Here is a 15,841-nt window from a genome sequence, read left to right on the forward strand (position 1 = left end):
TATAAACTCCAGAAAGTCCAGGCATGCTCCAAATTAGAAGGGGATTGCTGCTGGCTGGAGGGTGCAGGGACCACTGGAGCCTTGTACATCCAGAAGAGAATGTGTGCCTGTGTTGTGGGGGCTAGCTTAGGTGGATAAATGAGAAACGGCAGGCAGAGGGGACCCATAGCTGTGCTGTCCCCATGTGCCAAGCCCTGTGTCCCCTTCCTTAACTAGGACCTGCCTGACCAGGGGTGGGGACACCCAGTTCTGGTGACCAGGGCAGCTTGAGGGCAGGTCCTCATCTGGTACCTCATCACCGCATCCTGCTGCCCTTGGCTCTGGAGGGTGACTCCTTTCCTCTCTGATGGAATCTTTAGAGACAGGATCTGCCACCCATTTGGCAGCTGGAGGTACCAAAAGCAGGCGAGACGGATGCACGCCACCACAAAGTCCTGCCTACCGGCACTGCCGCCCCATGGCTCAGCTCCCTGCCCCAGCAGCCTGTAAACGTGACAAAAGGACACCCCAAGGAAGCAGTGCTTGGGGAGGTAAAGATGATTGGTGCTGGGTGATGCACTCCCAGCTGCCCGGGGGGAGGATGCCTTGGTGCTGGAAATGGGCAAACAGGGCTTTCCACTGGACCGGTGGAGATGCAAGGGGAGGGCTGGGGTGAGCAGCAATCTGGGATAAAGGACAGGGCTCCAGATGCCAAAGTCAACTTTGCCTTCAAGCCGTGAAGAAGAAAAACAGGAAGGGACCATGAGAGCAGTCCCAGTGCCGGCACCTCCCTGTCCCACTGCGGGGCCAGGGCACTTCCTCCAAGGGCTCGGGCTCTTCTCGGGTTCTTTGGTGGCTGGCGCAGCCGCTGAGCAAGCAGGAGGCTGCCTGCTGCAGGCTGGAGCCCTGCCTGGACCCACCCTGCCCGGATAGGCAGAAGCATTTCCAAACTTGCCTCGCTGTTGTATCCCACCCTCCCCAGGGCGGATGCTGTGCCAAGATGGCTGCGGAGCTGGTACAGGCCAGGCCTGGGGATGCTGAGGCTGTGCCAGGTCGAAGAAGCCTGTGGGCTGCATCCACGAGGAGCAGGGATGGGTCCAGCTCCCTGGCGTGAGAAAGGGACCAGCCCAAGCCCAGCAGGAGGAAAGTGCAAGAGAGCATGGCCTGGGTCCTGCTGGAGGCCCAAAAATTTCCAGCAGGCAACACTACACGCCTGGGGAGGTTCCCAGCACAGAGGTGCAGAAAGGTCCATGTCTGTCTCCATCCAATGCAGGGTGACCCCATCCAGACCATCTCTTGGGCAGGGGCTGGGGTCCGCCAGCCATCTGGCAGGGTGCTTTCTCCTTTGGGAAAGCAATAGCCTGGCCAAAAGCCTCTGCAGCAGGGCCCTGGCTGTGGATGGTTGCGCAGTGGTGGCTGGGCTGCTTGGTTGCCACCATCCCTGCCAAAGATCTGGGCTGGCCCTCAGGCCAGCTAGCCTCCTCCTCTCCCTGCCTCTCTGCCAGGATCAGCCTGCGTTCCACAGGGGAGGAGGCGGGTTGCACAGGACTCTGAAGCAAAACAGTCTCAACTTACCTCTCATGGCTGCTCCTGCTTCCTTCTCCACCTTGTCGTGAGCCAAGAAAAGAAGTAAAAGCAGCTCCAGCAGATCATGGAAGCCACAGGGGCATGAAACATATATACGTCATGAGGTGAGAGAGAAAGGGAGGGGTATATGCACAGTCAGTGGTTCAGCAGGGAGAGAAGGATGGATGGATTGAAGGAAGGAGCTGTGCAGACATATAGATGGGTGGCTGGATCAGTTGGCAGAGGGAGGAAGGGATGGATATATGGGTAGATGCATGGATGGGTGGATGGATAGGCAGCTTGGACACCCAAATACAGGAGTTGTATTCAGGGGCTGACTTGTGAAGATGTCTGGGAGGCCAAGTGTGTAAGGCTGGTAAAGGGAGACCCAGGGGCAGAGCAAGGGCAGTGTTTGGGAAGGTCCCAGGTGTGACCCATGCACACAGCTGACATGAGGAGACAGAGCCCCAACTGTTACCAGTGCAGGTCCCGAGAGCGTCAGGGGAGCATGTGGGACACCTACAGAGGAATTGCATCGTCCTCAGTAGCCGCTTCTGTCTCATGCTGTATGGGTACTGGGAATGGAGGAGCAGCACAGCCCCAGGGACACAGTGAATCCAAACACAAATAGTTTAAAAACTCAGTGCCGACCATTCACTTGGGCCATAACTTTCATCTCACCTGCACGTGGGATACCTCTGCCTGGGGTTTTGCTAGAGGGTCCAAGTGCACAGCCTGCTGGAGACCCTGAGATCATCTATACCCCCTCTTCTTCATCTGCCTCCCTTTCTAGCTGCAAGCTCATTGCTGATCATCCATTCTCTCCTGAAAAACAGAAAGGGCAACATAACCTGCCAAGACAGATGTGCTGGCACCCAAACAGATGTGGACAGGGTAGAGGCCTGAGACATCTGTTCTTGCTGCCCCACTGTAGGCTTCTCCCTGCAGGAATGGGTTGTTTCTGTCTTTTCTTGCTGGGGCTGGCCCCTTCCCTGCCTCCAGGAAGCTGTTGGTCTTTCACGGCCAGGAAACACCAAGCACCTGGCCACAGAGGTGCTGGGAGGCTCAAGCCAGCAGCTTCGCTGTACCAAAACACTGCTGCTCATGATGCTCTCAGGACATGGCTGCTCCCTTCTCAGAGCAGCAGCAGCTCTCTGAATGAGCTCGCCAAGCCCAGGACTCTCCTGCCAGCTTCTTTTGCACTGAAAACAGTCCTGTTGTCCAAGCAAGATCTCCCAATGTTTTGTTGCCTGCCATGAAGTGTGGTGGCGCTGGGGGACACATGCAGCCTGCCTATTCCATGTGCACACACCTCCTCTGCTGTGCAGCGTGAGGACCATATCTTCTCGAAGCTGCCGTGTCACTTGCTCCGAGGAGATGGTGGCAGAAACTCCATCTTTCTCCAGCTGCCTCCAGAGCTGCAGGGCCTGAAACAGAGCAGGACACACTTTGGGAGCTGCCCTGTGGAGGGATAGGGACCCTCCATGACTTCTCCTCCCACTGGCTGCACCTTGTGGTCCCCTGCCTCCACCGCCATATCAGCTGGTTTGTCTGCAGGGGCAGACCAAACAAGAAGAGGCTGTGAACAGCATGGCCCAGCCTTTTGCAGGAGCTCCTCAACCAGCTGGGGGACTCCAGTGCTCCCTGGGTTGTCAGGGCTGCACAGAGCAGGCGCTGGGCAGACAGACATCCCTGTACAGCTGGATCTTTCTCTGCATCCTGAAAGCGATGGGCCAGAGTTAAATGTGACTCTGGGAGTCTCGTGTGGCTTTGCAGGGTTACAACACATGGGGCCCTCCCAGCACACAAACAACCCTCAGCCTTTGCTCCACACTGGGAGATCTGCCAGATGTGGCAGCAGCTGAGCTCCACGTACATACTGAGCGCTGGCATAGTCACCTCTGTGCTGATGGATCTGGAGGTGGTGAGGTGCTGAAAGTGCCAGGTCTGTGTCTACATCCGAGATTTCTTGGAGGATGCTGACTGATCCCCAGGAGGATCTTCTGACCTGGAAGGCATCGATCCCCAGGGGAATGCTGACCTGGAAAGCACCAATCACCAGAGGCATGCTGACCTGGAAGGCACCAACACTCAGGAAGAGGCTGACCTGGAAGGCACTGATACTGGGGAGGATGCTGACCTGGAGGCACTGATGTTGGGGAGGATTCAGACCTGGAAGGGTGCTGATTGCCAGGAGAATGCTGGGGATGCCAATCTAGAAGGCACTGATCCCCAAGAGGATGGTGATCTGGAATATAGGAATTCCCAGGAGGATGCCAGCCTGAGGGGCACCAGTCCCCAGGGGCATGCTGACCCAGAAGGCACTATTTACTCAGAGCATCGTGCTTTCTCTCCTACTCTAGAGCACTTCTTTCAGCTCCCCACATATGCTGGGCACCAGCTCAGCCAGGGACCACTCCAAGGGCTTGCGCTGGGGATCCACACTCAGACAGGCATCCATGGCTGGCTGCAAAGAGCCCAGTGAGCTGCCTGCAGGAAGATGAGCCAGCACCACCTCTCCCAGTTTCCCTCCTCCTCAGAGCTCCCTGCTGGGGCCGGGAGCTACTGCCCAGCTATGGGCTAGGAAGAACATGGCCCCCAGCTCCTGCCTAAACAACCTCAAGCCCCATCCTTCTGCAGGGAAGAGCGATGTCCAGACCCTGTTTTCCCACTAGATGGCAAACATTGCCTTCAAAACAGCCTTTTGGGGAATTACTTTGTCTTCCCTGTGAGAGGAGGCTAAGAAAACCCTCAGGGCAAAACCCCGGAGGCAAAGGCCTGATGCTGCTCAGGAATGGGGCTGGGGGAGGCAGGGACCCCTGGTTACTCCTCATCTTATTTTCTCTGACATTTTTTAAATTGTCTTCCTTTCTCACCTGCCTGGTTTCTCCCTGGTCCTTGAAGACCCGTCCCTTACCCTGTGCTGGTTGGGTTGAGTGCCCCGGACATGCAGGAGAGGGATCTACTTGCCATGGGTATCACCTTGAACTTCCACAGCCACAAAGTGAAACCTGGAAGCTTTTGCTGGGAATTAATTAACACTGTGTTTTGCAAGCCAAATGTGTGCTCATTCCTCCTTGCAAGTCCCCAGGTCCACAGGCAAGCCATTATTATGCTGGGTATAAATAAAGGAGGCAGGGATGAAGGCTTGTGCAGGTGGATGTGCACACTTGTCTAAGATCTTCTGACAGCTCAGATGCATTTCCAGGCTTGTGTACATTTGTTTGAATCCAGCCGCAGATTTTTTCATGGTCTCTGCGTTAACCTTGTGCAGAATTTTTCTGAGCACTTGCTGCTGGCCCTGGCACTGCTGCAATATCGCTGTGTGATTAAACACGATGTGTCATAGCTGATGAAGGAGCTAACTGTGGATGGTAAATGTTTAATACGGACAAATCAAGCCAATGAGCCAATGTCAAGAGAAAAGTGTGTCATCTCAGCTGTGTCTGTCCTGTGTGGAGGAGAGGGTCTGTGGAAGGGCACAGCCCCAGCTGCTACAGGATCAGTGGATCCCAGCACCAGCCAAGGGTAAGGACACTGAATGCAGATCTTCCTGCAGACCACCCAGACCACCATGTAGGTACCTTTACCAGAGGGAAGAAGACAGCCTCTTAAAAGGCAGGTTTTGTTTCTAAAGCAAAGACTTCTGGGTGGATAGAGGGGATGGTGCAGAGCTGCAGAATGAGAAGTAGTAAATCATCCCGCTCAAAGCGCTCCTTGGAGTCCCTGAACAGGAATCATGGCCATTCGACAGCATGCCACCTGCTTTTGTGGCACACCTGGGGCTCCAGAGCTCAGCAGTGCTTGGACAGGAGCACTAGGGAACCACAATGGCCAGGTTCCCAATGGCAGCCCCCCTAAGCTAGCAGCAGCAGCAGCTCTATTTCCTCCCCAAAGTGCTTGGGAGCTCTGTTCCTGGCAGCTTCCTCTGCCCTTGCTGCCTCCTTCGTTTCCTGCCCGGGGACTTTGTTTAGTTTCATTTACTCTTGGGTGAGAAGGGTCCTTCAGGCATCCTGGCCACTTCCTTCAGGAAGAGATTATTGCCTCTTCCTCCCTGAGGGCTGGGAAGTCCCTCTCAGGACTATTTGTAATCAAAGAGAAAGATGTGAAAAATGAAAGGAAGAGGGTGACCAGGGAACAGAAACTGAAGGAGCTGTTGGTTGGAGCTGGTCTGCAGCATGTGGCTCAGGGCAGCAAGCCACTGACCCATCATGACAACCACTGAACCACGAGAGCAGGTATAAAGCCCTTCTGGCTCTCTCCAGCATAGCTGGGCTCCCTGCCAGCCCTGGTGTTGGCATGTGCTGATGATGCCTGGGGATGTGGGGTCAGGGCAGAAGCAGTGACAACATGGGTGGTGTGGGCTCTGGTGCGTCCCTGTGGCTTGAGGCTTCCCCATCCCTTTGCCAAACTCACAGCCTCTGAAAGCAGCAGAGCAGCAGTTCAGCACAGACATGGCTGCATCGCTCTTGAAGGTGGGATTTACAGATCCAGAAGGGTTTGACTCTCACTCCTGACCTGAGGACACCAAGGAATGGACAAATCCCCTTGTCTGGTGTCACAGGGGATGTCACATCTTTGCCTTGATGTGTGCCTGATGCCAGCTTTCCGGTCCAGGTCCTGGGAGCACTTCTGGCCCTTCCCTGTAGGCTCAAGGTTCTGGGTTTTTCATCCTGGGTGGTTTTCACAAGCAAATGTTTCCCGCCTCTGCATGGCATCTCTAAAAGGTGACAGGCTGCCATGGCAGGCACACCCTCATTCCCCATCCTTGCTTTTCCCCTATCTCAGATCCCTGGAGGCTGGAACCTCCTTTCATGTCGGTGCCATGTGGTCCCAAGCTAACCAGCAAGCCAGGGGCTCTGGAGTAAACTGGGAGCCATGTCCCCTCCTGCTTGCAGCATCCACGTCCCTCACCTGGTGCTGCCAGGTGAGAATGTCCTTTAAATACGAAGCAGCCAATGCTTCAGAAATGCTGGTGGAGCTACAAGGAGCTACTCTGGGTAATGACCTGCACCTGTCTCTCTGTGGCCTTTCAGAGCGTCTTGGCCATGTGGGTGGTGTGGGGCAGTGGTGGCAGAGGCAAAGGGGCTGTTCTGGGGTCTGTGGGGCTATGCATTCCCTTTGTGCTGGTTCAGATCCCTCAGCAGGTGATGGGAAAAAGTCATTAGCCAATGTGCTAGCAAGGTGGCTGAGGAGGCTGAGAAAATGCTTTTTCTGTGTGCAGAGCTGAGGGATGAGCCTCCCCAGATTCAGCTGACCTTGCTCTCCAGAGGGTTAAAGGCAATAACCCACCATGACACACAAAGAGCCCCAGCAGAAGCATCATGCAGAAACCAACACTACACAGAGAAGAGCAGGGGCCCTCCAGCTACATCTGGGCTAGGAAATCAGCTCCACCGCGGACTGCTTTCCAGCTATGGGCCAACAAGCAGGTGACAGCCAGCCTCCATCCTATTAAACTCTCTTCACCCTCCTTTGCTGATCCCAAATAGCGTGTTGGGAATGATGCCCATCCTTGGGGTCAACTGTCCAGGCTAGTTGACCTGGGACAAAAGCTGCCAGGAGTGATGCCAAGGGTGTTTCAGCACAAGGGGACATCTGCTTCAGTTGCTGTCATCCACGCAGCCCTGATGCCCTGCAGTGTGCACCACTATGTCTTCAGGGGGCACTGGGACAGTCAAGAAGTTCAGATTCCTGCCTGTAGAGTGGCTAAAGGTAACTGCTGAGTTAAGGGAGCCATTTGGAGGGTAAATGGAAGACAACACAGTACAATCTGTGTGCCACCATCGCTGGGGTGGCAGCTTGCTGCGACCCGACAGGAGGGGAAGAAGCCGAAGCCTCATAATGGAGGAAAGACGAAGAAGCCGGCATTGTTGGTGGCTCAGACCCTGCAGTGGGTTAGCAGCCTCCGCTTCCTGCGGGATTTTAGCTGTCTGCTTATTCTTCTTGCATAAGTACATTGGCTCCGCTCCAGGGCCAAGTTCTGCAGTCAGTAACCTCTTTCTCTAGCCTTTCGCATCATGATCCCTTAAATGCAGTGGTTCCTCAGCTGTGGCCTGAGGCTCCATGGTGAGGACCTGGCAGGTGAGTTGCAGACGTGCTTCACCTCTGTAGTGCTCCCTGCTCTGCAGGGCTGCAAACCCATATAAGACTTAAGAGCTGGTCAGGGTTCTGGAGCCCAGAGGAAGAGTACCGGTGCCTGAAGGGTCATGCTTTCATTTCCTCCTGAAGACAGCCACTTTGAAGACAAAAAAAAAAACAAAAAACCACAAACCAGAAAGGATCTGTGGCCTTTGCTGGGCACCGGCTGCAAAGGGAAGTGCAAGTTCCCTTTGTACAGGCACCAACACAGCCCACAGTGACCACTACTGTGATTCCCCCTGGTATAATAATCCCCATACTCTTCCTCAAAGCACAGCTGGAATCTAGAAAGTAAGAAAAGCCAAGTGAGACAGCTGCACACAAGGAGGATGGGGATGGGGATGATGGGCAGCAGCAGAAACCCCACAAGGTGCAAGGCGGGGTTGCTGCTCAGCCAGCCGTCAGGTTTCACTCCTGTCACACCAAGGGAAGTTGGGCCTCTTGGTGTTTCTAGGATCTGGACTTTCGATGTCACACATCTCTCCTAAGAAGATGCAACCCTCATTGCCCCTCTGCTGGTTGCTCCTGGATGCAGAGTGACAAAGAACCTCTTCGGCCACACAACCCACCAGTAGCACAGGACAAATTAACATGGGCAGAGCAAGAAGAGAGAAGGCAAGAATAAGACATGGGGGTTGCAAGTGTCCCTTCAAGGATATGAACCCGCATCGTGTCACTGTGAATATTTATGCAAGTGTGCCCAGGGCTGTGTAATCTGCAAACCTGAGAGGATTGTAAAAAGGGGGGTAAAAAGCTGAGCTCTCCCTTAGTCATTTAGATTTACCTTCACTTTTTTTTTTTTCCTTGAAGACAGTTACCAGGCTGAGTCTGTGTATCTTGTACCCAATAAAGATATTAAAAGCCCTTTAATCTGCTGCTGCATAATCAGCAGCTTATCTTGCTGCAGAGGTAAACGGCGCTGGTGTGAGGCATTAGCTTTACATGGCTCGGAGCTCTCTGGAAAACATCCTTGATTAGTTGGGAAGTATTCACTGGCATGCACTTGCCGCAGGCTGGGCAGGCTAGCCTTGCCCAATCCCTGGCTGTAAACCAGGTGGCTTTCAGTGTCCTCACATGGGTACAATGGGCCATGCACCACCTGGTAACAACCAGCCAGGAACGCGAGGAGGGTGAGGTGTGTTTTCAGGATGTCAACAGGGATGAACCCAGGGAATGGCACTAGGGAACGTGTCTGGAGCACTGATGTGATGTTAGCTCTAGACTGATGCAGGATTACATGTACCAGCATGGGCAATTAAAAAAAAAAGAGTAGCAGAAACCCACCAGGATGGAGACTTTGGCTTTTTCCCATGCTTGCTGCGTGCTGAGCAAGCTCTTTTATCACGAGCAGCAAGGCACATGTGGAGGTCTCCCATTCTCGGTTCCCCCTGTCTCCCTGCAACCACTGCTGGCACTGGTGGATGTTTGGGAGATGATTTCTCCTTGCTCTGTGTTTGTGAGAGAAGGGAGCTGTGGGGAGCAGGACTTGTGGACCCATCCCAGCACATCACAGCATCTTTGAGATAATGTCTCCAGCAAAGACAAGCGCTGCGTGGCCAAAGCAGGGATCCTCTGGCCTGGAGGAATATGGCAGTCTTTTACTGGGATTTCAGGACAGTAGAGGGGGAAAGAGAGCGCTGAAGCATTTGCCATGGCCAGTGCCAGCACTCGGTAACATGGTTTGGGTTCCCTGCACCCTGCAAGGAGCACTCAGACCACAGGGATGTGTCAGCCACATGTGCCTGTTCAAGCCACGTAGGAACCATGACTCTCATGGGAGGTGTCCCGAGACTCAGACCTACATTAGACCCTGAAGACCTTAAAATCTCATCTAAACAGACCAGTCAGGCAATGAGTGGAAGAGTTGACCTCACTCCGTTACACAGGAAAGGAGGAGAGGGACAGCAAGTGACACATACAGACCATGACAGGGCCACAGCAGCAGGATGATTCCAATGTCTCTGAGAAGCAGAGCTCTGAAAGGTCATTCCCCCTCAGCTGAGGTGCTCCCAGAGTTCAGAGCTGCAACCATGTCTGCCTGATCACAGAATCAGAGAATTGTAGGGCTTAGAAGGGACCTTTGGAGACTGTCTAGTCCAACCCCCATGCCAAAACAGGGTCACCCAGAGCAGGCTGGACAGGAAGACATCCAGGAGGGTTTTGAACATCTCCAGAGAAGAAGACTCCCCACCCTCTCTGGGCAGCCTGTTCCAGTGCTCTGGCACCCTCAAAGTAAAGAAGTTTTTCCTCATGCTGAGATGGAATTTCCTGTGTTCCAGCTTGTGCCTGTCGACCCTTGTCCTGTCGCTGGGCACCACTGAAAAGAGTCTGGCCCCATCCTCTTGACACCTGCCCTTTAGATATTCATAAGCGTTGATGAGATCCCCTCTCAATCTTCTTTTCTCCAGGCTAAACAGACCCAGACCCAACACAGGTCGGTGGCAATCCACTCTCCTGGGGCTGCTCCTCCACTGTGGGACAAGCTGGTGGCACGGATACCTTTCCACAAGATGACCATGAATCCTCTTGCCCCAGAAATGGTGTTTGGGGTAGAGCAACAGCAGCCACAAGAGATTTAGATGGAGGGTCCATTACTTTGTGCCCTTCTCTGAAGCTTGCCAAGTTCACCCCAAGCATCCCTGTCCCCAGAAATCACTCTCTTTTTAAATGAAAAAAAAAGGAAAACAACAACCCACAAGCAACAACCAAACCACAAAATACTTAAAAGAGGTTGGAGTGACCCTATCAGCAGTTTTTCACTCCACAGTCAGCACCAGATGTGGTCTGGGATGCTCACAAACACCATATGAGACCTGCTCCCACCAACCTCCCCAGGCAGCCAGGACCTCGCTGGTTCTCTGCTGTAAGGACCCGGAGGGCCCCATCGTGGTGAGCAGAGGCACAGGGAGCACCCAAAGACTGCCCAACCTCATCCATCATGTCCTGAGCCCTGGACTCCCCTGGATACCCTCAGGCAAAGTCCTCTCCAGCTTGTTTTTTTCTCTGCTGCTAGTTCCTGTGGGTCTCCGGGATGTGCTGGCTCACACCCATGGACGGGAATGTCTCCGTGTGTCAGCTAGCCTTGGACTTTGCCTGCCCAAACAAAGGCAAAGAGGAGGCTCGGTGGTGCCTTCCTTCTGCTTCCCGGTGGGTGGCTGCCTTTTTCTGCTGGCTGGGATTTTTCGGGAGGCAGGGACATTCGGTTAAGCATTGCTAGGACAGGGCAGGGAGCCAGGGGAGCTCTTGTTCCCGCAGGACGGGAGGTCAAAGGACCAGCACGCTCCCTCCCGGACAGCCATCACGGCTCCTCCATCTGCAGCTGCTTCCTCAGGATGCAAGAAACACTGGGTAGGTGAAGACCTCCTGGGGATGAAGGACAGGGAAGAACCTCTGCTAGTACCCCTTGTCCCAGGCTTGCTGAGGGGTGAGAGATGGCTAAGCAATCAGGGTGAAAGAAAGGGAAGCAACTATGGGGCTCAGTCCACTGGTGAGCTGCCCCAGGACCCCATGGGGTTGGTCACAGGTCATCAACACAAAAGGTGGGAGCAGGTTAATGACACTCTCTGATGATTCAGAGCAGCGGCAATATGTTATACACAATAAGTGGATGTTATAGATACTGGGTGAAATTTAGCAGTGCAAAGGGCAGAGGAGACAGTCCAAGAACAGCAGCACTGGGCCAGGTCTCTCCAGCTGAGGCAACTACTAGATACATAAGAAAAAGCCCAAGAAACAGAGCAAATCAGAGTTGCCCTTCCCTGCTAAGCCTTCCCAGCACCGAGGAGTCACTAGCACAGGAGTTTCCCTAGGTGGAGCTTGCATGGTACCCATGTGTACCCACCTGTGATGGATTTATCCAGCCCCTGGCTGAGCCCCCCCAGCACCCTGTGCTGCACGTTTCCATGGCTTATCTACAGAGGGTGTGAAAAGGGCAGTCCCCTTCACTTTAAACTTGCAACGTGATCATTTTGGGGATGGACACATCTCTTGTCAGGCCTGGGGACACCATTAGCACAGGGGCAGTTGGGTTGGTCCTGGCAGTGCTGTAATGGGCTGTGAGGAGTGTGTTTCTAACCAAAATTGAGGAGGGTTCCTGGGTCAGCCTGCCTGAAGCAGGAGGAGGCTTTAAAAGACTTTCAAGGTTTCCAGTGGTGGGGAGCAGTGCACTTCTGAGGGGACCATGGTAGCTTTAGGAGAGGGGAGGGGATCTCAGGGGCTTAGCAGGCTTCACTGTTTTACTCCCAGACTGCAGATGAGAAGTCCTGGACCTGTTGCCCAGGACATCCCAACAGTTTAGGTGCCCAGCTAACACGGTGGCTGTGCATGGAACAGCATGAAGGAAGGATCTGGCTGCCTTGCCTTTTCCCATCTCTCTGACTGCTATCCTTCTGACTCTCCCCTCTGTTTCCCATAAAAAAGGATCCACAAGCAAGTCCTTCCTTGGCAGGGCATGGAGCCAGTCTGCCTTATCAGGCACAGAAGAGGCAGCCAGGGACTTTCCACTCTTGCTGCTGTGCCCTGGTAGGAATACCAACCTGGTATATCTTATTGGCTCCAGAGACTTCCCCAGCTCCCCTGCCCTATGCTGCCTTTGCACTCTTGGTGGCTCTGCCCCCTGCAGACTCCAGATTTAGTCTCTTTGATGGCTTTTTCCTGGCCGTGGTCATCCTCTGCCTGGAAATCCTTGGACAGAGGCATCCCACAGGAAGGCTGGGAAGGAAGATGCTGTCCCTGGGGCAGCATAGACCTGCCCATGGGGAAGCCCCCAAAGACCCAGACACTGTGGCCTCCTCCAGCTCCCTTTGCAAGCAGCTGAGAAAAGGGCTCACTTGGGAATTTCTGCATTTGACTCTACCTGTGCTGTCCCTGATGGCCCACACAAGTGTGGCATGGAGCTGCAGACTCTCTTCACACCAGAGCTGTACACACACTCGATCTCCTGGCTTTCAGAGAAAGCCCTTAGTAGCAGGTCCATATCAAATCATTGCAGAACTACCTGCCCTCCATCTTCACACACACTGTCCAGAACAGGAGAGCAGCTTCTGGAAAAAAAGAAGCAATGCTGGGCGGATTGAGACTGTTCAGACTGGAAAGAACTGACCCAGAAGGCTTGTGTGAGTGCAACCAAAAAAAACCTACAAGGGGTGAGATCTGGACCAGGAGGAATTCCTTCCCGGATTGAGCTGAAGCGGTTCTGGGAGAAGAGAGAGCAATGACCCTCCTGAAGCCCAGCCAGAGCCCTTGTAGAAAAGCACCTCAGGGTCACATTTGCAGGGGTTAATGCCCTGCTGAAAGAAGTTGTTCTCTCCCTGCATTTGCCTGCATGCGGTATGGGAAAGGTTGCAGCCTCAAAACTGATGATACAAACGAGGCAGAGCCCCTCTGGATAGCTGAAAGCTTCTGCTCATCACAGACTTGTCCCAACTGCCAGCACAGCCCATGATGAATGGCCCTGGCGTGTTCTGGCACACCACAACCCCCCAGCATTTACTTTAGACAGTTGCAGCACAAGGAAAACAAATGAGATTCAGAGAAACCCAACCTGCTGTTGGCTCCCTCCGTCTCCATTTACATGTCTGTTTTCTCCTCCAAGGCCATGTATCTCCTTTGTTTAGGAGCGTGTCTGCCTTCTGATCTTGTTCCAGATGTTTTCTGCTTGAGCCCTTCCTCCTTCTGTTAAAGCACTGAGCACAGACACTTTAGGGCCTGCTTTGGTTAAAATTCCATTGACTCAGATGCTTCAGACCTCGCACTGACCCAAACTCACAGCCTTCAGTTGGTACTACCCAGGGGGCCAGGTAGCGCACATCTCCTGCAGGCCAAACTCTCACGGCTGCCTCCCACTCAAAAATCCTCAAAACCCTCACAAGGATGAGGATAAACCACCAGGTGGAAAGGTCTCCGGCTCTCTGAGCTCTCCAGAGAGAGAAAGGACTCCTCAAGATCATCCTGAGGCCTGCCCCTTCTCCAAGCCTGGGCTGAGCATCAGGATCCTGGCAACAAACCCAGCCGCTCCGCCAGAGCGTGGGGCACCAGGGCAGCTCCCAGCAGCTCTGCGGGGAACCCAGCCCTGCAAGGACAGGTGGTCCGGGAAGCATTTGGCAAGATGGGAACAGTGTGTCCTGCCAGCTAGCTTTCCAGCTTCAAACCAGCCTTTATTTGTCTCGGAGCAAGGCTCCACAGCTGCTTTCGAAAGGCATTTGATGCTAAACTCTTTGGCTTCACGTTCACCCGGAAGAGCTCTTTTCTTTTCTCTCTTTGGGTTGCTTTCTTTTTTTCTCAAACCCAAACTCAAAAAATATGCTGGTGAAACAGAGCCAAGGCTGCCAAGGCCGTTGCCAGGAGCACGCTAGCATGTGGCCCAGATGGTGACAGCAAGGATGGTTTTTTTCACCGCTGATGGTTCGCACTCTACTATTAGCGACTGCACAGCCTGCTCGGCTTCAAAGAGGGCTCATGAATGCAACACAAGATCTGCTTCCTTCAGCCCAGCTTGTCAATCTCTCCCCATGCTCCCAAGACACCTTCATTGCATGGGCAGCAGGTCAGTTCCTGGATTTGCACCCAGGGACAAGGGGTTTTTGTAGCCATGGGCAGCCTCACGTCAAGCACCCAACAAATGAGTGGGGAAAAGAGAGTGTGACTCCATCCTCCTGCTTCCACCTTCTCAAGAGGTTCCAAGGTCATGGTCACTGTGACTTCATCCAGCCCTCAGAGGAACAGCATAAGGCAGAGGAAGTCTACCTCACCCGCTAGAAACCTGGTAGACCAGAATAATAGGGGGAAAAAAGAATTTGGAAGGACTGTCCCAGATCATCTAATCCATCCTGTGCTAAACCAGGCTCACTACTACTTACAGCTTTCTGACAAACACTGGTCTAACTGTATAAGTTTCCAGCAGTGGAGATGCAGCGTTTCTTCAGCTGCTTCTTCCTGCTAAATGGAATTTCCCCCTTAAGTCTGACCCCAAGGAACCTTGTGGTTTCTTGACCTATGAGAAGTAAACTCAGCGAGTACTTTTTTCACTTTCCCTTTGCAGCATCCTTCCATGCACTAGGGGACCATCCCATCCATTCCTGGAATCAGGGTAAACCCAAGTTCCTTCAGCCTGTGCTTGAAGGCCAGGTCATCCAGACCTCTGATTAAACTCACTGTTGTCATCCACAACCCTCCCAAGTAGGTGTACACCTTTCCAGAGCCCACTTGTCCCATCTGGGACCACCTTTCCCACCAAGACTGACTTAATTAACTCCTACATTACAAGATCACTCATGAGTGATGCCCAAAATCGTCACTGAACACAGCTCAGAGATAAACTCGGGCCACAATGATAATCATAGGGCTGGAGCACCTCTCCTACAAAGACAGGTCAAGAGAGTTCAGGTTGTTCAGCCTGGAGAAGAGAGGGATCTGTGGAGACCTTATAGCAGCCTTCCAGTATCTGAAGGGGGCCTACAGAAGAAATGGGGAGGGACTTTTTACAAGGGCATGTAGTGACAGGATGAGGGGTAATGGCTTCAAACTGGAAAAGGGTAGATTTAGATTAGATACCAGGAAGAAATTTTTCTCTATGAGGTTGGTGAGACACTGGAACAGGTTGTCCAGGGAAGTTGCGGATGCCACATCCCTGGAAATGTTGAAGGCCAGGTTGGATGGGACTTCAAGCCCCTGGTCTAGTTGGAGGTGTCCCTGCTCATGGCAGGGGGTTTGGAACTTGATGACCTTTAAGGCCTTTTCCAATCTAAACCATTCTATGATTCTATAAATTAAAAGTTGTCCCTGCCAGGAGAGAAGGGGTCAGAGCCTGGATGCAGTGGCAGCAAACCCCCTTGTCCTCATCCCAACAGCCAGAACACAGCCCCTGTTTCTCCCATTCATTACCACTGCACCAGCTGCCAAGTTGGGCTGGAGATCTGAGCACCTCTTGCTATGAGGCTGGCTCACAAATGGCTTCTTTGTGTTGATTTTTTGCTTTAGTCTGCACCAACACAGTTTTAAACACCGGTTCTACAGCACACGAACATGCCAAGAGGTGCTAATTTTTGCAACAAGCCACCTGCATTCTATTTGCTAGCAGCAGGGCTAGCGAGCGGTTCAGCTTGAAACTGGGCCAAGGCGGAGGGAGAGCTTTCTTCCTACCATCCCCTGTCACGCT

Source organism: Numenius arquata, chromosome Z (genome assembly GCF_964106895.1).
Source record: "Numenius arquata chromosome Z, bNumArq3.hap1.1, whole genome shotgun sequence".
Classification (NCBI taxonomy): domain Eukaryota; kingdom Metazoa; phylum Chordata; class Aves; order Charadriiformes; family Scolopacidae; genus Numenius; species Numenius arquata.